Raw genomic sequence first — 26,319 nt, 5'->3', positions numbered from 1 at the left:
GGTTAAAAGTAGGGAGAAAAAGAAAAATGCTGGTTTCCCCCTACAGGGTATAGGAAGCCATGACTGCCCCATCCATGTCCAGTCCCACATACCTAGGTCGCATCTAGATCTTGAAGTTAAAGTCCCTTAAATTAGGCACACATACAAATAAGTCTTCCAGCTGATACTTCTTCTTGATCCTTGAAGAAAACACGGAAATTGCCTCCTCTTTGGTTGGAGGATCCTAGGGAGAAGGAGCAAGCCTTAGGAGGCAGGAGGATGATTGGGACCCCATAGTCACCATGCTTGCTCCACAAATATAATTCCTAGAATCACCTCATTTGGAGAGCTCAACCCCAACCACTTTAGGGTCCCCATCTGTCAGTTTCCTCAGAGCAGCTGCTGAGCAAAAAGACCAGAAAGAAGATGGCTGCTATGGTCACCATCTTCACAAATATGTTCCTGCCCCAGAGAGTTCATTTTTATTTTTTTAAAGAAGATACTGATATGAGCAGGTTGCAAAAAATGTGACAAAATAAGTGGTCTGATAAATGCCTCCTGATGATTATTTTTTTCCTCTAAATTTTATAAAAGTGTGTTTCAGTGGCTTTAGTCCTTCTCCACTTTCTCATGTCACTGGGAGCTTTTATTTTTATAACAGATTATGCACTTATGACTATTCTTGCACATAGAATTGAGTTTCATTTTTGTCTGTCCAAATATTTGGGAAACCTCATTCACTGGGGAAAAGGTGTCTTTCACCTACTGTTATTTTTAATTATCAGCATTAAAATATCTTAAAAGGCTGCCTAAAAATTAAAGAGAAAAACCATTCATCAGGGAAACAACTCCAGCACATCAGAGGAAAAATGCTATTGAAAATGTAATGAGTGGATTGATGGGACGTTAAAATTGAGAATGAATTCAGAGTGAAAGGTGGCCGATGGTTGGGGGTGGGGGGAGAAAAGAAGAGAGCAGGTAAGTGTGAAGAATAGTAAGAAAAAATAGTAAAATGCTAAACTTTGGGAGTGAAAGCATTTAGGCTTCTGGAAATGGAAGACATAGACATTGCATTGTCTTGAATTGCCGTTTTCTTACCGCAGAGAACTTTGCATTAGCACTGTTTCCTGTGTCTTTCTAGAAGAGCGGCACAAGATAGCATCAGATTTTACTGTTTATCCCATTATTTGGTTATATAGGTTGCTAAGGGTTTCCGCAAAAAAGGTGACATGTTGTGAATGTGCACTTAAGGGAAATTTGCCTCTTACACTACAGGAAAGGCCACTTAAAGCCAGAGTAGAGAATTGGAGGAGATTAAGGAAACCCTAACAGTAAAGAACAAGAGGCTGTGAGAGGCAGGACTCTGATTTTCTTCACCCCTGCTCCTTCCCTCTGACAAGGAAATGCCACAAGAGTGGTCTACATTCAGTGTTGTATTTTCTTACCATCATTCATCCTTTATTCTATCCCACTGTCAATTGGTTTCTATTTTTACACATTTGTTAACCTCCAAGGAGCTCCAAGTTACAAAGTTTAAAAGATACATTTTTACAGCCTGTCTTCCTGTTAGTGATCGTTTTGATCACTCCATCCTTGAAACGCTTCCCTATTTTGGTTTCCATGATATCATCTCCTAAAATTTCTAATTTCTTGGCCAGAGTCTTTCCTCCATCTTTCTGGGACTTCTACAGTTCCTGGAATGGGAGTGCTTCCCAGTGCTCTTCACCTGCAGCTCCTGGACACAATCCGTACTATTTACCCCCCACTCCACACGGGGCGTCCCTATGTTACATCAGACTACTTGTAAAATCTATATGTCTATACATCTCTATCCACATCTATATCCAGGCCATAATTCTTTTCTGAAAACAAATTTATTCAACTGCCTGCTATTCATCTCTACATACCCAAATTTAAACGTTTGTCTTCCCCCATGCCTGCTCCCAGCTTGTTCCTCCTACTCCAGTCCCCATTTTGAACACGACTCTTCATCTTCCCGGTTTCTAGAATGACAATTCTGAGGACCACCTCTGCCTGCTTCTCCCTTCCATCTCGCCTATCCAAAATAACAGATCCTGACCTTTCTACCTACTGAGTATCTCTCTTGAACCTCCCTCTTCTGTAATCCCATGGTCTTTGTCCAAGGTCAGCCCCTAGCTTTTCCTATCTAGCTTATCAGCATGCCTACTAACCTAGACACTGCACTACTAGTGTTAATTTTTTGCCAGTCCCTTTTCTTGGCTGTCAGAGCATCTTTACAAAATGCAAATTTGATCATATCACTTTCCTGATTCAATTATTTTAAAATCTCCCTTTGCTCTTGAGGATAAAATCCCAGTTTCTTAGGATGATAGACAGAGCTTCCATTTTATATGATCCCCACCTCAAGGCCATCCTTTTCTCTTTGCAGCCCCTCTGTCCTATACCCTTCACTCTATCCTTCGCAAGATACTAGAGGCAACGTGGAAACATGTATTCCTATGGGAAATCCGTTCTCTGCCTAGCTGCCTATGCCTTAGCCTACACAAGTAAGCTTTCCTGCTACTGTGCACAGAAAGGGATAGCTCCTTAGGTGCTCCTCCTCCACTTTCTCATTTGTCTCTGGGTGGGAATCTACCTCTAGGAAAGCACTTCTCATATGTACTCAAGGCATCTCTGTGTACTCATCTGATTGTCCCACTGGGTTGACAGGAGCATAACCAGATTTCTGTATCATTTCTTAGTAGAGTGTCTGTCACTTTATAGGAACTAATAAAAAGTTTGTTGAATTGTTTATAAAATTAATATATATTAGTATATACAACATATACATTATATTTTATATAAAATTTGTACATACATATATATATTTGAAGAATTTGAAGAAAAACCAAAGTTTATTTTATTTTATTTTTTAAAAAGATTTTATTTATTTATTTGACAGAGAGATCACAGGTAGGCAGAGAGGCAGGCAGAGAGAGAGAGAGAAGAGGAACAGGCTTCCTGCTAAGCAGAGAGCCCGATGTGGGACTCCATCCCAGGACCCTGAGATCATGATCTGAGCCGAAGGCAGAGGCTTAACCGACTGAGCCACCCAGGTGCCCCAAAGTTTATTTTAAAAAGATGTTTTCCAAACAGTGTCCCTTGGGTAAATGGCTATTTTAATCCCCAAGGCATGAAAACCTATTTTCTAATTCACACACACGCACACACAAATACACACACACAGAGACTCCAAAACAAAACCAAAACTAAGAGTGTATGTTTATTTTGTTGTTGTTATAAATATTTTGCTCAAAAAAATCTGACATAGACACCAAACACATGCATCTCCTGGACGATCCCAGAGTCAGCAAATCGAGAAGCCCAGGGTGTCCCAGTCCCTTCCAGCAGCCCTCACAGTCAGCCTGTTCCCTTCCCACCCCTAAGTCTCAGTACCTGCAACTGCTTAGAAAAATGCATCCTCATAGCCACAGAGGTATGGGGCGCTGGGCTCCAGCTACATTTGCACATTTGCATTCAGCTTATCAGGTCACCCCATGGCAAAATCTTCAGAGGGAGCCAGCAATTTCTCCCTCATACTGAAGCTAATGAGCAAAATAGCTCTTGCTGAAGGACAAGAAAAAGTCGGAGTGTGCACGGTGTACTGCAGACACCATGGGCAGGCTGTCATAATTATGAAAAACCATCACAAGACCTTACAAATTAAAAGCCGTGGAGAAAACTTTCGCCTTATCGAGTCTGTAAGGAAGCATCTCGCAGTTCATCAGGACTGGGCAGCTGCAGCGGGAGCTCAGCCCAGAATGCTGACGAGCTGGCCGCCTCCCACAGGCTCCCCGAGGGGCACAACATCAGCTGTCAATTTCTAAGCAAAGGGAGATTGTTTTATATCCACATTGGGCCCCCTTTTCATTTCCAGGCATGCCTCACAGAGTTGACTTTTATGACCAGGTTAGTCACCAGCAGGCTTGACTGGGCAGCAATAAGCAACACCCCAAACTTCCCAACCTTCCCATTTTTTCTTGACCCCCTTCTCCAAGCACCCCCCCCCCACCACCACTGTCCCTCCTCCCTTAACTCTCCCTTTACAGTTAGCAGACTTCCTTTGGCTGCTGCTAGATGTGCCTTCTCAACCAGCTCACGCAGGGAATGAAGGAAGCTCATTTCAGAGCCAGTAATCAACTCCTCCTTTGGATCAAACCGCAAACTAAAATTGTACCAATCTGTCTAAACAACCCAAGGAAAATGGGACCTAAATTGTCCAATTTTGGTTTGTCCACCTAGCTTGCTAATTTAATTTTACGTTCCAAAAACCTGAGACCCGGTACTGTCTCGTCCTCTGCATTGATCCAAGAAAATGAGAAAAGGAGAAAAAGCACATCTCCAAAACCAAATCATCCTGCCAGCCCCGTGGGACCTGGTGACCCAAGAGCTTACACCTCCAGGTGGTGAAGGATCTGTATTCAGGTCCTCAGCAAGGGCCAGCCGGAAGAGCAGAGCCATGGGAAATTGAAAAATAATAGGGGAAAGTTGAAATAAACATTTCAGCTTTGTCTTAAATGTGCCTTTGGAACTTGGTTCTGGAGGAAGATAAAGGTTGAGACAAGCATTTGCAAGCAGGAGCAAAATGCTTGGCCTAATGTGGGGATTTAGCAGCAGGAATTGGATTATCAGATATTGTGTCCTACACCCTTAGTTCAGAGGGGTGGGCAAGTCTCTTCTCATGTTTCAGTGTCTCCGTTCCTGAAATGAAGCCTCTCTCTGATACCCAAAGATGATTTATGTTTCAAAAATGATAAATGAGAAGCTTGGATGAGATACCAAAAACCCCAACCAAAACCTCATCAACAAATGAGAATTATAAGGAAAGTATTAAGAATACAACTACTGTATTCCTAAGTGTCTCTGCTTTATTTCCCAAAGGTGTGAAAGCCCAAAGGTATGAAAGCTCCAAGAGGTGTGAAAGCCCCTAATTAGAAAGGGGAGGAGAATCCTAAGGGACACAGCACAGGCAGGATTGCCTGTTCACTCCCATCTAGAAGGCAGGCCTTCCCTACCCAAGAGAGCGGGAGTGCGGTCAATACTCCATTTCCTGTCATTGGCACTAGGCAAGATGGTGACAGCTAGATCACACACTCAGGGGTCACAGTCCATTTATCATGGGTTTGTTAAGAAGAGTTGCATTATTCCCAATTCCTGAAAGTCTCCTTGCCTTTACCCCTGAGCTAACTGAAACTAACTAACACTCCTGAGCTAACTGAAAGTGAATTAAGCTTACTTCTGAGCCTGATCCTGATTGAGACTAATGACACAGGGGATATTTTAAAAGTTTGTCACACATCTAGGCATTTGAAAAAAAAAAATCAAAAAAGAGCACATTGTGTTCTGGATGTGATGCTTTATTCTTATGAGTGCTCTGCACCGTGGAACCAGGAGAGCCCAGACCTCTGGGGTACACTGTACACATCAGTCAGGACAGGCTAAGTTATGCTGTAATAACAAATGAGCCCACACCTTAGACCATGTTACAAGCAGCTCTGTACTTTTTTGCTCAGGAGTATGCATCCCACCATTCTGCATGTGCTCATTCTGGACCAAGACTGGCAAGTCAGGCTCTCAATGGTCTGTTGCCAGCCTCACATTAAAGGCGGAAGGAATGAGGGATTAAAATTTCTGCTGGGAATTGACACATCATTTCTGCCCTCATTTCTTTGGCTACAGCAAGTCATGTGGCTACTCCTGGAGTGCAGAGAAGCAACAATTCATTGTTTCACAGAGAAGGAAGACAAACGTTTGCAAAGCTTGTTGCAATCTCCTACCATTGTGGTCAGTGCTCTGTCACCTTTGGGATATGGAACGAGCTCCCCATTGTGGAATCTCTCACAAAAGCCCTGTCCTCCAGCCCCATCACAAAACAAGCTCAAGATTGTGTCCCCATCCTGACCCATCCAGCAGTCCAGCCCACAGTGTCCCAGGATATCTCAAGTTATCATCAATAAGGTTTTATCTTCCTGCAACATTTTTCCCTGGCTGCCTTTTGGTACCCTGTGGTTTCACCCTTGTTTTAGGGATAGAGAACCAAGGACAGAGAGGACACAAACTGTGGAGGAAGAACTGGCTATCAAAAGTCCCTCTCGGCTGAGTGACAGCTCGAGGAAACCACACCTTGGTTTACTGACATTTTATCTTTTAAACAAACCCGGCAGAAGGGATTATGTGCTCTATTATGTTCTATTTACTTCAAGAATTTAAAATTATACTCACTAAAGAACTTCTAGGAAACTTTAATGTGAAATGTGTAGCCATCGACTTTACATTATCCTCGGGTCTCTCATTTTACGATAAACAAAACTGAACCTACCTAGCCCATTCCAGTAAAAGTGATGGGGTTTGGAATATAGGCGAGGTTCAGTGGGTTGAGTTCTGGAGCCGACAGCCAAGAAAGAATTCTTGAGATGTTTTTGGTGCAAAATGGTGGTTTTATTAAAGGACAGGGACAGGCAGAAAGAGCTGCTGTGCAGGGATTGTGAGGGGTGACTGATTATATACTATGGGGTTGGGGGAGGTAAGGAAAAAAGGAGGTTTCAAAAAGATTTTCATATATTAAAGTAAAGTCACAGGATAGAGGAGGCCTTGCCATTGTCAAGTTAAGGTTGTTTTTCCTTCTAGCACAGCATTAAGATAGTTGGGAGCTTCCTGGAGGACCATTACACTCTGCCTGCCTCAAGTGTCAATGGGCTGCATGTTATAAGGACATTTAATTGTATCCATCTTTCCTTCTGGAAGCTAAATTACTGATAGAAATACTTTGTTCTTTTCGATTGCTAAGACATTTGTAAACTGAGGGAGACTCATGTCTTACAGGATTGTGATCTCTATAAGTTAACTCTTTGTTTTTCCTTTCCTTGTTTTAGGACAGCCAAGAGTGCCTAAGTAATGTCACATATATCCCATCTTGTGGGGGCGGGGGTTGTGAGGTGTCAAATTCTGCTTTGTCTTCAGCTAGCCTTCTGCTCCCTCATCAAAAGGAACTAAGTGAATTAGTTCATAGTGAACAACCATTCCTAAAGCCTTGGTGGCCTTTGGGCAAGATGAGAAGAAACAGAATTTAATAATAATTGAGTATTTACTGTGTGCCAGGCATTAATGTTCAGTCCTCAAATCCTGTCCAAGAATAGAAAGATTCTACCATGGACTGGCCTGCAGGCCACAGTAGCCCTGAGTCTTCCTAGAGCTGGGCATGCCTGTCTTATCTATGTCTATCCTATTCAACACTTTGTTCGGAACTCGGGCTTCATGCTGCCTTGGTTTAGCAACTTCATGGACAGCTTTACCTTATACTGTGCCTCTTGATCTTCTCCCCTGAGTGCCAGCCTTCCAGTTTCCTGTCCTGGTACAGTGTCTCCATGAGCCAACAGCCTGGTCAAGAAAGAATCCCTCCTAAAACTGGCCTTGAACTGTCCAAGCCTGAGAGGCCTTGATTGGACTTTTCCCCACCTTGGCAGGTTGTGCCAAGGCCATGACAAGTAGATGTTACATTCATTTCTGGAAGAGGTCTGGAGAAGTCAGATGAAGTACCGGAAGGAGACAAAGCCAATGAGCATATGGAGTGCTACAGTGCCACATGGCTCGACTCGCTAAGCAAGCAGTTGGCCATGTTCTGCACGGCATGGGGCCTGCCCTGGAAATAGCCCCAGCCCAGGTCCATCAAGCCTAACAGAAATTAGGCAGCGGGCCCAGCGAGGAGCAGGCAGTGGGCCAAATGGAAATATCATAACCCCTGTCTTACATTACCCTTCATTTTTTTTTTTTTTAATTTAACTAAAGGAAATCCACGGGAGGAAATTCAGACAAGCTAAGGCACACCTTTTACTGTGTCTTCCTGTGGTCTCAATGGCTGGGGGACAGAGAGGAAGTCAGAGGCAGAAACCCTGGCCAATTGCAGAGGCAAGACATAAAATACAAAGAAAAAAAAAATCAAATAATTTGTTTTAAAACAGAAGTGCAAGGATTCAGTAAAAGAGTTGTCAAATGGCATGTCTGTTGTTGGAATTTGGAGGAGAGAGAGAGATTTTTCTAACTAAAATGGCCACCAAGGTGGTTCAGAGTGGATGTGGAGCTAAATCTGAGGGGATGAAAATCCTAGCATGCAGAGAATAGTGGGGAAGGGAGTGCTGGTGTGTACAGGGGTGTGGACAGTTGGAATAGCTGTAGTTGATGATTAACAGAGAGGGTGTTCATCTGTATGGATGAAGTGGGAATTTAGACAGGTAAGATAACCTGTCTATAAATTTAGGGAAAATTTATAGAGGATCTTTAGAACTTCTCTATCACTTAAAAAATAAGGGGGCGTATGTGGGTCGCTCAGTTGGTTAAACACCCAACTCTTGATCTCAACTCAGAGCTTGATTTCAGGGTTGTGAGTTCAAGACCTGTGTTGGGGTGTGGAGCCTACTTAAAAACAAAAATTAAAAAAGTTCTCTGCTTATCTAATCTTGAGAGTTCACCATATAATAGGAATGGCATTTCACATAAGTGGTATCCAATTAAGAGGCTTGGTATGTATGCAGCATTGCAGTTTAATTTTTGTCAATGTAATAAGTGTATACATATATGTATCTTCTCTTGAAAGCATGGGTTTCATACTTCTTTGTACCCTTCACCCTTGATAAGCCAAATTCTATGTGTATGGTGGGATTTCAGCAAATACGCAGCAAATGCCAACATATATGTAAATACCATTTTAACACGAAAGGACATAAAACTGAAAAATTGGACAACCAAAACTCGAACACATTTTCAAAACCCAGCATGAGGCCTGGCCCTCCAGTGACACTTTTTCCTAGCCCCCTCAGGGAAAACAACAAATAGACAAGTATGACTATTTTTAGCCCTGGGACCAGGGGTCTCTTTGCTTTTGTTTTTGTTTGTTTGTTTGTTTGTTTTTACATAAAATGGTACTACATGCATATTCTATGTGTCCACAGATTGAACTTTTCTAAACTGTTGAGCATCCACATCTTACCAGCCTTTTTTCTTTTCTGCTTTGAACTTCAGTTCCCTTCACTGTGCATTCTACTTAGATCTTGGCAGGGGAGGGAGTAGGAAAGTGCATGCAAACCATTTTAATTGAAAAGATAAGAAAAAGGAGAGCACAGAGAACTCTTAACAGTAGGGAGAGGTCTGAGAGAGGAGCAGATGGCCTTGCAGGAGAGAAAACCAATCATATCAGGAGCTAGCCCTGAGAACCTGAGGATTACAGGGCCTGGCGCCCACGTCCCATAAAAAACCATTCTCAGGGTAATCAGCTGGCCATTGACTTTGCCCTCTCCTTACTTGTTTTTCTGTGAGATGATTGATACAAAGACAAAATGGAACGTTGCTGAAGTATAGTAGCTCTGGTTCATGTTTGCTTTAAAAAAAAAAAAGCCCCTGTCTTTTTTTCGTTTTTATAAGATTTTATTTGACAGAGACAGAGAGATCAAAAGAAGTAGGCAGAGCAGCAGGCAGAGAGAGAAGGGGAAGCAGACTCCCCACTGAGCAGAAAGCCTGATGTGGGGCTCCATCCCAGGACCCTGAGTTCATGCCCTGAGCCAGAAGGCAGAGGCTTAACCCACTGAGCTCCTCAGGCCTCACTGTCTTAATCCATCTTGCCTTGGTTGGAAGACTAGTGAGGCACTCCTCATTAATCAATGCTGGTGGGGTTCAGAGAGCCAGTGAATCTGGCTCTGCCACTGCTGGCTAATTTAGGAACTCATCCACTATGAGCTACACCAAACTGGATTTGATGGTGCATAAACAGCTGTGACATTCATTTCAAAGGTATTCACATGTGGGAAATTTTATAGTTAAGAGCCCAAATAGGAAGAAAGAGAAAGTGTCATGGTCAGGACAGCTGGAAAGATATCCCAGAGTCTGGCGTATCTTTCCAGATCTGCCCTGGACTTAATTTGCTTAATGCACATGTCCTTACTGAAAATCAGGAATTAATCTACTTCGCTGATATGTATCCTGAAAAGCAAAGCAACTCACAGTAGTGGAAGCATTTTGATTCAGAAAAAGAAAGCTGGGGTTTCCATCCAGACTGAGAGTAACTAGTGTTATCAACTTTACTCCCTTGAGCCTCTGTTTATAGTTCTATAAAATTGGTGTGTTAATGATAATGGATCTCCTAAATCATGAGGTCTTCATAAAGATGAAATGGTCACATGAGGTACATAGGTGAAAACTTTTCCAAAATTGTTCTCCAAATGTGAGATGATCTTGGTGCAGTAGTACTAACTAAATTTTTTTGAATGCTGGTTCTTAGCAAGTTTCTTGTGTTTATTTATTTTACATGTCTTGCTACTCTGGTTATTTTAGGTGGTAAGCCACCGAAAAAGCCACTCTTTCTTTAATTTGGAGTCATCATTTTATAATATAGTAAACATATCAGAAGGTATTCAGTATATGTTCCTGGAAAACTGGTTTAAAAAATATTCTGTACCATTAAGTTATTACTAAATGTAATTTTGTACTGTGATGACAATAAGGCAAAATTTGGGTGTATAGAGAATGTAATAAACCCAAAAACTACTGTTCCTGGAGCACATGCTAGGAGATATGATGTAGTGCTCAGGAGAGAAAATTCTCTCTTCAGTCCCACGAGGAAAGCAAAAGGCTCACAAGCCAGGTGTGATTCTGGAATAACAGTTTGTTTGAAGGTCATAGACCATTGCAATTCCTCTTGAATGAATTTCTTCCTATGGATTTCAATATGCAGTGCTCCATACCGCCTCTCCCTCCATCCCTTTCGCTGTTTGGACAGCACCCTCTAGTGGCTACGTTGTGTTTTTTTTTCCCCCCCAAACATTTAGGCATGGGTGTTGTAGGAAAGACTCCGATTTAATTTCAGAGTGCTCTTCCAAGTGTTTTTTTTTTTTTTTTTTTTAAATCCTTACTGGTACAGAGATGTGCCCCTGTTTTTTTTTTAACCCTGCTATAATTATATTAGATAAACAACAACTTTAGTTCAAATGAGTAGGCACCATTACCCCCTCCCAAATTTCATTTTGCTTTTGCTATCACAGCAACCCCCAGCAGACTTTCAATTAAAAACCTACCACTTAGTATCTGTGTGATATGAATAAATCAACCCTGATAATGAACCCAATAAAGTTGTTTTCTCCCTTTGTATGAGTAAGGGATCAATGTCTTAGCCCCAACAAGTCTACCCAAAGCCCGGCAGCCATTCTGCCAGTTGCAAGAAAGGCAGGGCTTTGAAACTACCCATCTGTATGAGCTAAGGTTCCCCTTCCTTAAGTGACTTCATCCCTACCTGCTACTAAGAAGAGGTTGTCCAAATCAGAGCAGCCATAGTGTGGTAACACCAGGTGACCTTTGCCTGCCGCACATCTGTCTTTTTTTTTCCTTTTTTAAGATTGATTTTATTTATTTATTTATTTATTTATTTATTTATTTGAGAGAGAGCGCATGAGAGAGCATGAGCAGGGAGGAGAGGGAGAAGCAAGCTCCCCACTGAGCAAGGAGCCTGATGTGGGGCTTCATTTCCAGAGCCCTGGGATCAGGACCTGAGCCACAGGCAGATGCTTAACTGACTGAACCACCCAGGCATCCCAAGACACACCTGTCTTAAAAAGGCAATGACACAGAGTGATGAAGGATTTTCAGGTTGGACAGGTTGCTTTGGACAAGCCACTAAACCTCTGAGGCTTGTTTCCCATACCTTAAGTCCCCTTCCTCATTTGGGAAACGGAAACCATAATGTCTATCTCACAGGGTAATTGTAAGGATTAATTTAGGGTCTGGAACTGAGCACTGTAACCAATAAGTCTCAAATGAATGAATACATATTGAGTGGATTGTTTGGTAAATTTCTGGACATATTGTAAGTGCTTTTGGAAAGGTGGACCCCAGTGCCACCACCTTGAGATCTCAGGTAACAGAATCCATTTCACTCCATCGCATTCAAATAATGGGGGCAATTTCTTCCTTGCAATGCTGTAGGGGTGAGGGACATTAAGGTACTCTGCCCAGGGGCTGCCTGGAGTCCATGCTCCGTAAATGTTGCCTCATGTTATGTGTATTCCTCAAGAATTCCAGGGGGTAAATAGAAGACTCTGTCTTAGACTCGTCAGCTGCTAGAAGAAGCAGAATTATTTTTATGCCCTCCCTGTATTGAGAGGAATGTGTGTTTCACCTGGTTTAGGGGCCCTTGCCTTATGTAAAACATTGATTCAGAATTCCAAACCAAACTTGCATCCTGTGAAACTCCACATCCATTTGCTTCAGAGGAAACTGTTGCTGAGTGGGGAAGAGTCTTTCAAATGCTTATTAGAATGGCTTGCAAAGCTCCTTGGATGTCTAATGTTCTTAAACGGCATTTTAATGATTTAAGGGTAAATGAACTAGAAACCCATGGATTTAATTTCCCTTGAAATACGTATACATTTAAAAATTAAGGGGGAACGCACTCAGAGCAGAACATATCTGTGATTTGGCCACAGCTGGAACACTCACACAGTGAACTGAACCACAGTCCGGCAGACCCACTGCAGAAATATGGTCCCTGGTGTCCACAAAGCTGGTAGAAGCTTCAACCACAGGCAATCCATTCTCCAGTTGCTGTAGGACAGTGGCTTCCCTCTTCCAAGGCTGTGGCACTGAAACTATGAGAAAGATGACCCTGGGGGTCATCTGCTTCTTTGAACCACAAGGACCCAATTGTAGTGAGCTCAGGAGAGGCCCTACCTTGCACCCCAAAGCCCCAACTTCCAATGCAGGGCCAGGAGCTTGCAGGAGGAGTCTTATTTCACCAAATTCTGACAAACACAGCTCCTGGTGCTCACTCAGGTTTTGAGAAGCACTCATTCCTTCTTTGTCTCTGAACCTACAGCTTCATACTTCCCAAATTTTTAAAAATGTTTTCTCATTTCTTATTTTTTAAAACATTTTATTTATTTATTTGACAGAGAGAGAGAGAGATCACAAGTAGGCAGAGAGAGAGAGAGAGAGAGAGAAGCAGGCTCCCTGCCGAGCAGAGATCCCCATGCGGGGCCAATCCCAGGACCCTGAGATCATGACCTGAGCCAAAGACAGAGGCTTACCCACTGAACCACCCAGGCACCCTCATTTCTTATTTTTAAAGAGTCCAATGAAATAAATTTCTTCTGAGTTATTATCTAATGAATACAATGGTCTTTTCCCTGAGGGTGAATATTGTGCCTTCAGGTATTTGCTTCTCAAGTTTCATGCTTGTTTTGCCACACAACGCCAAGCAAAAGAACCCAAATGCTGCCCATTTTGGCACACCCTCCCTCTTCCTATGGTCTCTAACACTTGTCTATTCCTCAAGGATCACCTTAAGAATTTTCTCTAGAATGTTTCTTTGATAGCTGTGGACTTCCCTATCTTGAATGCTCAAAATCCAACACCAGAGTCCTCTGACCCAGTATTCCCCAGCTGTATGCTATCTAGACAAAGGCAGTTGGAAGATTTAATGGAACGCATCCAAAAAGTGGGTAGAGGCCTTGGTGATGGAGGCAACACAATTAAATATGTATGGAATGCCCACTTTGCCATTGGCTCCCACTCCACAGACTTTATATTCATCCAGTGATCATCTCCCTTGCCCCTCGACTCAGTTCACTAATGGTCAGACATTTCTATAGCCCCTCTAACATGAGAGTCATTCATTCACCTCTTTCAGCTAGTGGTAACTGAATGTCTTCTCTATTTCAGATGGTACTATGGAAAATGATGAAATAATTAAGAAATGACCACTGCCTATAGTTTCATGGAATAGATAGTGTTCAAAGAAACTAAGAATCATGACTAAGATTTAAATAGCAATTCCTAGATTCTAGGAGCTCTTGCATGTTCCTTACATGTGTTAATTCATTTAATTCACAGTAGAATTATATCCCATTTTATAAATGATGGAGCTGAGAGACCTAGGGACTATATGACCTACCCAAGGCCATACAGCTTTAATGGTTGACCTGGATCAAATCCAGGAAGTGTTTGTCCTCTTAGCATTACTCCGTGTGTGATCTAGTTAATGTTATAATGTTGGCATATGCAGTAGGAATACACAGGAAGGAACAATTACTTCTGCTGCAGTAGAGATGGGTGGCAGGAGATTTGCCGAGAAAAATCATATTTGAGCTATGTGGATAGGTGTGCAATATATATTGGCTTGATGAGCAGCCTGGCTCCAAGCCATGCTCTGCTCCTCATCAGACCTCCTTCTCCCTTGACAAAGGAGAGTGTTCAGGAGACAGACCTGACAAACTTGAGAAGCAAGCCAATTTGGATACTAAGCCCAGGATAATTCAGATGTAAAACAGATTAAACTCATTTGCAATTACCAAACCTGTCCTCTTTGGGGGGAGCATTGAAACCTCTTAGCAATTCCATTCAGTGAGTATTGGCATTGTTTTGGATCACTGCCTCTGCATCTCTTGCATGTTATCTAGAAGAAAAGTGTGTGATTACTGGCAAATAGGCTGGCCTTTTTCTCCCCAGTGTTTTGTTGTCCCCATCCTCTCATTATCAGTCTAGGGTTCTTATCAGAATAGTAAAAGATCAGCGCAGAAAAGCAAGAGGTAAAAAGAGACTAAACAGCTACAAAATGATTTTAGAAGAGTAGGTATTGTAAAAGCATAAAATTGCACAGTGGTTTTTTTTGTTTTTGTTTTTTTTAAATGATAGGATTGAGGGTTGACTGGTAAGGCCTGGAAGCAAGTTCTGGAACTAACTAGGTGTGTCACTTGGGCATGTGTCTTCACCCATTGGGTCTTCATTTGTTTGTTTTCCTTATCTGCAATAATTGGTGAATAATACCAAAATTGTTGAGAATTATTAAGAAATGCCAAGTAAGTAATGAAGCCACTGGACCCTTGTTAGCTTTTATGGGTAAACACAATCTTGGCTAACTCAGTTGAATTTCAAGCAGATCTAAAAGCTGATGACCTAATTTGGACCAAAGGTCTGACCATTGTGGACTTTGTTAAAAGCCTATCGCCCAAGTGAGCAATGGTTGGAAATTTCCTTCAACAAGTTTATTTGCTGTTTTCCTCAGGTTATCAATGTGCCCAGGTTTTTCCATTCCTGAAGAAATCCCAGTTCAATGTCAGCATTTTCCTGGATTTCACCTGGAGTGCTTTATCTCTTTCTTCATAACCTCCAGGATGATGGTATCTACTTTTGGGTTTTCAACCAACACCCACATGCTAGAGATTCCCAAACCTATTTCTGCAGACTTCTCTGAAACAGTTAACTCAAATGTAACATGTCTATCACATAAACCCTCATACTCTGACTTTTCCAGTTTTCTCTATCTCGGTTACTATCTACACCATCCACCCAGTCACCTCTTCCAGAAACTAGCATGTGTTTTGGCCCATCCCTTTCTTTTATATGCTATCAGTTTGTCAATTCAATCATGCACTCATTTTTCTCTTCCTTCTTCTTTCAAAGGAACTGAAGAAAACAATTTTCCCCCTGGGTATCAGGTTCACTTATTTTTCTGTGTTTTTGAAAGAATATATGAAAATAAAAACATGTCAACAAATTCCCATGAAAAATGGTGAGCTAGACTGCTTGTCCCAATAAGAAAAATGGGAAGAGGGGCGCCTGGGTGGCTCAGTTGGTTAAGTGTCTGACTTCAGCCTAGGTCATGATCTCAGGGTCCTAGGATAGAGCACTGCATCAGACTCCTGGCTCAGCAGAAAGCCTGCTTCTCCCTCTTCTACTCCCCCTGCTTGAGTGTACTTGCTTTCTCTCTCTCTCTTTCTCTGTGTCAAATAAATAAATAAAAATAAAAATAAAAAAGAAAGAAAAGAAAAATGGGAAGAGACTTCACTTGACTCTGGGTGGGAGCCAGAACATTCTGTCCCACTTTCTGTGTGGTTGGGGCCCACAGGGTGACATCCTTCCTGACCTATGCAGCAGTAGTGATGACTTCAGAGAGAAATGCCAAGGCGATCTTTCCTCCCACACTGGGAATGCTTTGCTGTTGGAGAAAAAGGTGTTAACAAAACAGCCTCCAAAAGGTCAGATGCAGGATAATGGGGTGTGGGAAGAGTCTGCGAGTGAAGAGGAAAGTTGGAGAGATGGTTCTGGTTGTAGAGTCCTGCCTTTTCCGACTAGATGACCAGGAAGAGCTGAGCATGAAGATTTGCATGAGGGCCAAGCTTCTAGAAAAGGGTGTTTGAGGTAGGCAGCAGTCAACAATGAGTGAAAATCTGTGTCTTGAGAAGAAAGAGAGCTGAAAGCCTAGGGAACAAAACTGAGGTCATGCTGACAGAGGACTTGAAGCAATAAAACAAGCAATATGGAATATTACACACTTTTGAAAATGTCTGGTGAATTGTATGGCAGCAAGCTTTGGTTTGTTCTATCTTGCCCAAGAGTACATGTGTCACATCTTACCAGAGGCCTTCAGAAACCAACAGCTCTTCCAAAAGTGAAAATGAATGCTTCAAAAAAAAGCTGGGCCATGTAGACCCGTACACCCTCATCAGGTCCATTGTGTTCTAGGAATTGTATGAATTCCTTATACATGTTAATCCATCTACAATTACAAGAATGCCATGAAAAAGTACTTATTACTAATCTAGCTTTGCAGATAAGAAACTGAGTCATGGAGACCTACTTTCCCAAGTCATGCAGCTAGAAAGCAATAGTCGAGGTTTGAACCTACCCAGTCTGGGTCCAGTTTGGATTCAGATTCTAATTTCCTACCCACTCTGTCACATCCACTCACAAAAACTATATGAGAAAAGAGAGGAAACAGTCTTTTCCCAAGTTTAAAATTCCAAGAAAAATAATATAAGCACAAATGAGAGAAACAAAGCTACCTGATTATTTGGCATAATTTCGGCCAATTTTTAGTCAAAAAGTGAACTTTGGGGAGCTGATTGTTTTTTTGCTTGTGATAAAAGTTTTGGTGCTGTAATATCACTCCTCTTGATTCTTATAATCATTTATTAGTAAGGTGTATATATATAATATACATATATATATAGAACATATATATTTGTTGAATTTGCAAAAGACGAGGACTATAGAAGTGACACAAAAAAATTCTGTTTTGAGCACCTCAGTGTTCAGTGGGTTCACGAATATGTAGGGAAATTGTTCAATAGGAATTGACAGATGGATCAGAAGGAGTACGGTGGCCCAGAGAGGAACTCTTCCTGAGAGAGCCCAGGAGGGTTTCTTGGAGAAGGGACAGTTAAAATTCATTTTAAAGAAAATATTTGAGACTAATCTTGTTAGAAGAAATATGGATATTTGAAGAAAAAATGTTTTAGCATAAATTTATATTTGGAAAGCAAAACAGACATTATTTTTATAGTAGCACCAAACATTGAAGCTAAAGGAAATCACTTTTTCTGGTGGCATATGAAGAAGATCAAGGAACATCATATAAGATTTTCTGTTTGCAAAAGAGGGAAAGTGTTGTAAATTTTGAGAAACACTTTTTTTTTTTTTTTTAATGAAGTAGACTTCTCATCAAAGTGGTACAATGAATATAAGCTATGGCTACTACCCTCTATTTTAAAAACCAGCAACAATAAATTATATATACATATATATAATTTAGTACTCAGAACTGGAGGAGTATATATATTATACTTAAACTATATACATACAGAATGAAAGGATATAGCCACTCTTGAAATCAAGCCAAATATCTCAGGGATCAGAAAAGGAATACAAACACACCAGTGATAGGGGGTAGGGACTCCCAGCGCAGCAAATGAAAATATAGAATGTACAGTTAAACTTGAGTTTCAGATTACATGCATGGTACATCATTACAGTAAAAAAAAATGATTTATTTTCTATTAGAAATTCGAATTTAAACAACTGTTTTGTATTTTACCTTGCATCTCTAAGGAAGGTAAAAGCTGCAGGCCTATGAAGTTGCAAGACTGGAAACAGTCAGGGGCAACTTGCAGCCATAAGCCTCCTGCATCTAGAAGGTGCCAGATCCTGGTGAAAACCTGGAGTTTTAGGCCACGTGGCTTTCCCCCCAAAAAAGAGCAACAGTTAGCTGCCTCCTCATAAGCAATGACTTTTGAAAAGGAGAAATCTGGATGTAAACCCTCCTTTGTGTGATCCTGGTGCAGTCACTGGGCAGCTGAGTGACCTTGGATAATTAGTTTAACATTTCTCTGCTCAGTGTCTTCATCTGTTACTAGGAAATATCTGCACCTACCTCATCAGGGTTGTTACAAAGGATAAAAGGGAAATATTGTCTGAGAATTCCAAACACAGCTAAACTAAGAGTTATAAACATAGCTAAACTATTTACAGAAAAAGGTAAAATAATGATAATTTAACAAGCAATGATACAGGGAGTGATTAACTATCAACTAATTAATTGAACAAGTATTTATTAAGTAAGTACCTACTACATAAGGCATTGGAGTGCTCAGCTAAGCTGAAGAAGCCCCTGTTCCCTCACAGCCTACATTTCAGTGGAAAGGGACAGATAGTTCACAAATAAATAACTAAGTAAGATATTTTCAGAAAGAAACACATTCTAAAAAGAAATAAGGGGCATCTGGGTGGCTCAGTGGGTTGGGCCTCTGCCTTCCGCTCAGGTCATGATCCCAGGGTCCTGGGATCCAGCCCCACATCGGGCTCTCTGCTCAGTGAGGAGCCTGCTTCCTCCTCTCTCTCTCCCTCTCTCTCTCTCTGCCAACTTGTGATCTCTCTCTGTCAAATAAATAAATAAAATCTTTTTAAAAAAAGAAATAAAATAGGATGTTATGAAAGAGGACAAAACAAAAATACCACTTAGAAGGCTACTTGAATGGTCCCAGTCATATTGATAGCTGGATTCAGACTGTAGCAGTGGAAACGGCTAGAAGTGGATAGTTACTGGATGTACTCAGAAGGAAAATCCGGAGGACTTGGCAATGGATTGGATGTGGGAGAGAGGGGCTTTTTTTAAAAAAGGAGGAATTGAAGCTAACTATGAGACTTTGGTTTTAAGCACCATGGCAATGTCCTTTGCTGAGATGGGGGAAGACCTTGGGGAGTGTCTGACCCCAACATGAGTTGGGGTCAGACAGCAAGAATTCTGTTTTGAGTCTGTTAAGTTTGAGATGCCTGTTAGATAGGTAGCCAAGTCAGGTATCAAGCATCAAGGACACACACACACACACACACTTTTTAATTGTGTTTTGGATCTCACCAAATGCAGATTGTGCTTAAAGTTGTAGGAATAGATGAGCTCAGTCATGTAGAGAGAATATACAGATATGAGTGGAGAACCTGGGGAATAGGTAATGATGGGAAAAGCTGACACCTACGTTTCTGGCTTGAGTTAAGTGGACAGATGGTGATTTCATTAACCAAAACAGGATAGAGAATGAGAAGCTGATTTTGAAGGAAAGTGATACATTCAGGCTTACCAAACATTGAGTTAGAGTTGCCCATAATAAAGGCAGGTAGAGATGTCTATTGGACAGTTTAAAATATAGATCAGAAGATAGTGTACAAGTCTTTTGTGTAACTAGTCTAAATGATCAGTTGGAAAAGCAGTGAAGATAAGTGTCAAATGTCCAGGCACAGGGCATGACTCACTTAATTACAGTGATATGGGGAATGAAACAGCAAAAAAAGTGGTTGGGTTGGGCAAGTTGTAGGCAATGTGGCTGAGGGGAAAAGACTACAAGAAATAATTAAAAAAAAAAAAAATTCCAACCAATAGAGAGAATGCACAAGCCAGAGGGATGTAGAATCTAGGAGGGAGCTAAAGCATTTGGGAAGTTGTTAATATAGGGAATTCAGTTGCCAAAAGAAGGAACCCAATTTAGTATTCAGAACTGGAGGGCAAGGTGAGAAACAGGTATCTGGAGCAAGAATTCCCCTTGTTAATTGAACACGGGTGCTAAATTAAAGCCAGTTAGGCAACAGGTGAGACTGAAAATAGAATTCCTGAGCATTAGGCAAGAGCCTCTCAGATCTTTTTTTTTTTCTGTAGGACAGGATTCAACATAGACTACAGGAGTGGGGCTGAACCATAGGCACAGTCAGTTAGCCCTGGAGAGGCTAGGAGGACACCTGGGGGGACTCACCAGTGGGAAAGCTGAGAGTTACCCACTGACATAGCTAAACTGATGGTGAGATTTTCAGGGAGCAAGTTGGCCATCTACCTTAGAGTCTTACTTAAGAATCAGTCATCCAGACTCACATTTTCCACCTGTCGGCAGTTAACTACTCTGTTGCTACCAGAGGAACTCAGGAAGGCATTTCCTGTTTGCTTTGTGGGGCCATTACCTCTGTCTTCCATTATCTCCTCAGATTTGCTTCTTAATGCCCTTTGAGCCCACTTTTCCAAAAGGCTTTTATCTTGCCATTCCTAATACCTATTATTTATCTCAATCTTCTCCACAGTCTAAAAGTCCCCTTGATGACCCCTGAAGGGCAATAGTGTGCTCCATCAGTCCCCTCTCAGCTGGAATTCTCATGTATCCCATGATGCCAGAATAACCTGTCACTTTCAGTATTTTTAGTTTTTCAAATCTCACGTTTCATTTTTGCAGAGGATGCCAAGAGGATGAGGAAAATGCTGTAGCAGAGAGGGAAAATCAATATCCCACAGGAAGCCAGAAACTCTGTTTGCTCTTCTGTCTGATGCCAGGTTGTGTAGGGAAAAATTTGTGAAGTCTAAGACTGCTTATCTTTTCCCTCAGGTTTAGTGAGAAATCCTTCTGAAGATTTGGTCTCCCAGGAGAAGAGGTCAAAACCTTGAAAGTTCTCTTTAACACCAAAATTCTTGAACAATGTCAAAGAAATTGCAAAGGTTGGGGGACTGGGAAGATCTTTGCTTTTTCCTAGGATGTAAGAACCACCTCAGGGGAGAAAAGGTGCAGAAAAAGTATAATGCTGAGAAGGCCAGTGGCTAGAATGTAGTTACTACATGTGTAGCTGGCTTGTTTTACAGTTCTTGGAAACTGGTTTAATGTTGATCTGTTCCTTCTGTAAAATGTGAATCCTGGTACTTCTTTGAATTCATCACATAAGCTCCCCATGTGTGAATGCAGAAGCTTTGAACTCAATTGGAAGATTACCTCTCCCTTAATTTAAAATATCCTTTTTGAAGCTCCTCTGTATTGGAATTGACTTCGAACGTAGACTCATTCATTCAGTAATGCAGTACCAAACACCTCCTTCTCAATCTATGAATGGGGAAAAAGTGTAACGCATATGCCAGTTACTGAACGGTAGAGATCATGATCGGTAAGAAAAATTAAGGAGTTATTTTTCTATACAAGAAGTTAAATGCTATAATAAGAATAGTACAAGACACTATGGAATACTTAGAAGGAGCTCAAAAAAGGTAGTGGAGGGGTAAGATATCTTCTTGGAAGAAAGTGACTTCTACTTGAAACCTGAATGTTGCAGTTGAAATGAAGGAAGACAGAGGATTTCAGGCAGAGGGAACCATATGCTTAAAGGCCCAGAAGGGGACAGGCATGGCAGGGTGGAAGAAGTGAAAGACTTCAATATGGTTAGAACCTTGATGCATGGTATGGTGTGAGTGTAAGACTGCAGCAGACTTCTGACATGAGCATCTGTGTTTTCAGTGATGGCTATTCATTAATCTAGGACAAGTATCAGGACTAGCAGGTTTGGGTGAGAAGACAATAAGTCCATTTCTTTTTTTTTTTTTGTATTCTAATTTTGAAGTTTCTATGAGTTGGTGATATCCAATAAACAACATGTAATTCTTAAACATAAAAGAAATATTTGTGGTAGAAATAAACCAATAAAATAATAATAGACATTTGTCAAATATCTACTAGATGTTGGGTATTATAGTGCTGAGTATATTGAAGAAGCTATCTTGTTTCATTTTAATAACAACTTTAGGAGGCAGATGCTATTTAGAGATGAGAAAAATGAGTCTTAGCAATGTTGACTGTTTTGCCTGGGATATAGATTTGGAAATAATAATCATACCACTTAAGGGCTAATAACAAGAAAGAATCTCTCCCATGCCTCGATAATCACACATCATTTAGATGATTCTGAATTAAATTTACTGTTAGTGAACTTGATCTTTCACCTTATCAATAAGGCTTGTTTTTAAGTAACATTAGCCATTTCCAACAACTAAATGTATGTGCAAAAAAAACAAAAACAAAAACACCACCACCTACTCTTAATATATTTAAAAGAATGTTTCATATGAATTCCAAATATGTTAATGCTGTTCATATTCATTTAAAAAATTAGAAATACTCTGCATAACTTTGAAATCACTTATTAGAATTATTATCATTAGTAATTAAACATCTATAATCCTAAGATTATTTATTTAAGAATATGTTTTATACTTGCCTCCCTCTTTAGCCCATAAAATCCTTGAAGACTAGGACTCAGACAATACAAGCAAAGGTGCAGGAATCAGTATATGGCACATAACAAGGTCTTTGAAAAAGAAAATGAGCAAATGAATGAATGAATATCCATGAGCCACAGACGGATTTCTGGAATGAGGAGCAATGTGTTCCCAACAATATTTTTTTCTATAAAGAAGTGCTACAGTGGTAAGTCATTTCCCTGAAGGGAAAAGCCCCCAGCATCCAAACCACATCTTCTTACAAATTACCCCTCAGGTACCTCTCATTACAAAAATTAGCAGTACCTTAAGGAAGCTAACAAAGTGTGAGCAACTCTTTGCAGGTAATAACATGAAACATCGGCACAGACTTAGCTTTAATTCTGTCCAGGTTTAAGAATCCCCAAGAATACAGAAGTCAAAAAGAAAAAAAAAATTTTTTTTCCCTTTTATCACCATCCCAGCTTCCATGGCAATATAACAGAGCCTAAAGATGCAGACACTGAGTTTATGAGGCAAATAATGAAGTTGATAGATGGGTCTGCACTCTGAGGGTGGAATGAAGATTGGACCAGGGACGGCCAGTATTGGAGCAGCCCTCTCTCTTCCATTCATCCTGCAAGGGTCCCTAGTCAGCCAATGCACTGAGACTCCGACATAAATCAGGGGCAACAATGGATGAGCATGAAGAAATGGCCTGGCAGTCGCGGCACTGCAACCATAAATCAGGAACTAATTCAATCCTGTGAGATGCCTTGTTTGATTAATTTATGTCAGCATTTTCTGTGTTGTCAGGCTGTCCCTTGTGTCTTCCCTTACCCCTCCTTCCCCACCTCCTCTGGCACAAAGAAGTGTGGCTCCCCCGCACCGTGAAAGGAAGAAGGAAGTGGAACATCAGTGTAGATTCTAGAAGGCTGAGCATTTCCTCCCAAACTTAGACACATGAAGAAAAAGGATGGGCCCTCACAGTGAACCCATGTTCCAGGTCGAATGAAATTACTACTTTCTGTTTTTCAAAAGCACCATTCTTTCTACTCTTTACTGAAAGAAAGTCAACAGACCCCTACCTCCAACTATACAAGACAAAATAATTTTCTTGGCAGAGTTAGAATAATATATGAATATTTAATTCTCATGATACAAAGGTGATTATGATCGTTGCAATTTATAATAGCGGAGAACTAGAAATGACCTAAGTAAGATACCTAACAATAGTAAAAGTAATTGTATTATGTCTCTATAGTGAATATATGTATTTACTTATATACAAAATAATTCATTTGTATGGAAAATCCTCATGGAATTCTGTTCAGTGGGAAAAAAAGAGAATTAAACAACAGAACATATAGCATGATTTTGCTGTTTTCTGGGAAAATGTCTGTATATTTCTATTATGTCTGTCTATTAAATTCTGTTGTTCTAGTTCTTTGTGATGAATGTCTATTTCTTGTGCACTAGAAAAAAGTACTTTAAGAATAGTCTTAGCAAAGATTAGAAAATAGAATTCCCAAATCCTGGAAGTAGAATATAGATCTGTTTGTCACGAGCTTGCTAGCATTATATAAGATTTACTTGGTGTTAGAGGATCAGTCTGAGCAGATGTAAAAAGGAGACTATGTTGTATTTGAAAGGACCAAGATCGATGTGGGCAGCCCAGACCGCAGCTCGATTCAAACAGAAGATGCAACGATCGGAAAGGATGTGGCTAAGAGGAAGGACTTGCATCTGCTAAGAGTCTGCTGGAGTCATAAGCAGTAACAGTGCATTCTATTTTAGGCCTGATAGTGATAAAGTTCACTCAAAGTCATCTCCTCTGTTGCTTATTTATTCTTGTTATTAAAAATGTTTATACCTTACTTACTTTGGTATAGGCTAACAAATATAACAGAAGAAAAAAAAAAAAGAATGACTAGGTTTTCCATTATGGACTACAACCCATGACAGGTAACATCTATCAAGAACACAGTTTCTCTGTTCACACATTTAATTAGGAAACTTGAAATTGAAAGGAAAGGACAGGAAAGGATGATGAGCCCTAAAAGAAAATATTCTAATTCACTGACTGTGTGTCTTTTATTTTCAAAAGACAGTCTGGATTTGAAGTGTCCCTAGATAATCAGCATTAGGTAAGACCCACCCACCCTGGGCAGGTATGCGTGGTGTAAAGGGTTATACTCAGAATCTATATTCTCTTCCTTCATAGATGAGGGTCATGCCCCTACATGAAAGGCAATGAGTATGTGCATTGAATGAGATCTGTATATTGGGAGCCTGGCTTTTAGGTTACAAAAAATGTTCAATTAAGCTAAAAGAGGTGCCAGACAAAGATCATAACAGATCAGTATTTCTCAAACTTGGCTATTCATCAATAGTATCTATGAAGCCTAATAAAAATGAGAACCTCCTGGGCCACTATTAAGCAGAATTATTTTAGGTGGAATCTCTGAGTCCATGCTTTAACGTAAGTTCCCATAGAATTCAATGTACAGCAGTTCTGGTAAACAGAGTTTGATGTATTTGTTTCTATTCCAAGAACAAAACAAAAACCCTCGGGTGGAAGTTATAGAGAGCCAGATTTTAGGTTGGTATCAGCAAGTATTTTTAATATAAACTGTACAAAACTAAAGCTGAGCAAAACTGGAATAGGCTGCTTTATGAGGTAATGAGACTCCATCACAAAAAGGGAGCAGTGCCATAGTCTTGAATTATTTTGTATTCACGGCACTATTTTAACATGAAATCTTCTAGGCAAGTCAGCAATAATTCCCTCACAATCTCTCCCATGGTCTAAAAAAAGCCCATTCAAAAGAGCCTCCACAGTTGTCCCACAATGCTTTGGCCAACTTTGAGCACCACCCTGAAGTGTGAACAGAGCTGTCTGCCCCTAGCCTGCTCTCCACAGTCTACACATCTGTGCAGATGAGGTTCGCAGGTGAGGCATGTAACTTGGGTTTAGTGCCCTTTTCATCTTCTCCTGTGCTATTACTCACACAAACTCTCAATGGCAGGTCACATGACCTCAAGTGTCAGGCATCACCATAACACTGCATATGTTAGTTTTATAAAAATAAAGTTTAGTCCTTCATTAATATTTAGTAGCACACCTGCAAAGGGCTCAAGGAACACAGATGTATCTCTGGCCACCTGTTGAGAGCCGATGATCCAAGCAGGGTCTGGATGCATGCCTAATAGAGATCTAACAAGGGGTGGGGAGTGGGGCTGCGTGACTTCCAAGGTCTTTCTAAGATTTTATAATTTGGAAGAAGGAAGAGAAGAAGGCTATAAATTCTGCCAGAACCCCGAAGAAATCGGTATTCTTGAATCACTAATGCTAATTTATTATTTTGGACAGGTTGCTTGAACTTTATTAAGCTTAGCTAATCCACTGAAATGATTAAGCAAATAAATAAACAAATCAAAATCCTGCTACCCCCAGACATGAAAGATTGCACCAGGGCCAAGCTTTTCCCGAGAGAGAAACTCCAGTATCTAGTTACTGAGGTAGTAAAAGAAAATGTGAGGACAACTCCAGTGCTTTCTCGGACCCCGCCCTGCCCTTCCCAAGACTTGGTTCTCATGGAGAATGTGACTTCTCAGAGCCGTCGCTTGAAATCCCAAGAGCAGTGGTGCTACACTGACGTCCACAGATTCTTCCAGCTGCTGCAGCAAATGTGGGATCTCATTATGGAATCGGTGCCACACATTCACAGAAATGGCTCCAAATTTTGATATCAAAGCAACGAATTAAACATTCAGAATCACTTACTGCAGACTTTCATTTACTTTGTGAGGAAGGAAAAGAGAAAAGGAGACTGATGCACGGGGGCCATCTGGCCATTTTCAAGATGCCTCTCTTCTTTTGAGCCACATTGAATAAATGAGGGCTTGCAGGAGGCAATTCTAAGGTTTAAGGCCAACTTAATATAGCTTTGTTGATACGTATATTTTAGGATTCATTTGGATCAGTCAAGGGGTATTATTTTCCAAGGACA

The sequence above is a fragment of the Enhydra lutris genome, unplaced genomic scaffold (assembly GCF_002288905.1).
Source record: "Enhydra lutris kenyoni isolate GAN:26980312 unplaced genomic scaffold, ASM228890v2 scaffoldscaffold34, whole genome shotgun sequence".
Classification (NCBI taxonomy): Eukaryota; Metazoa; Chordata; class Mammalia; order Carnivora; family Mustelidae; genus Enhydra; species Enhydra lutris.
The sequence above is the reverse complement of the archived record's forward strand: the minus strand, read 5'-3'. Positions refer to the sequence as shown.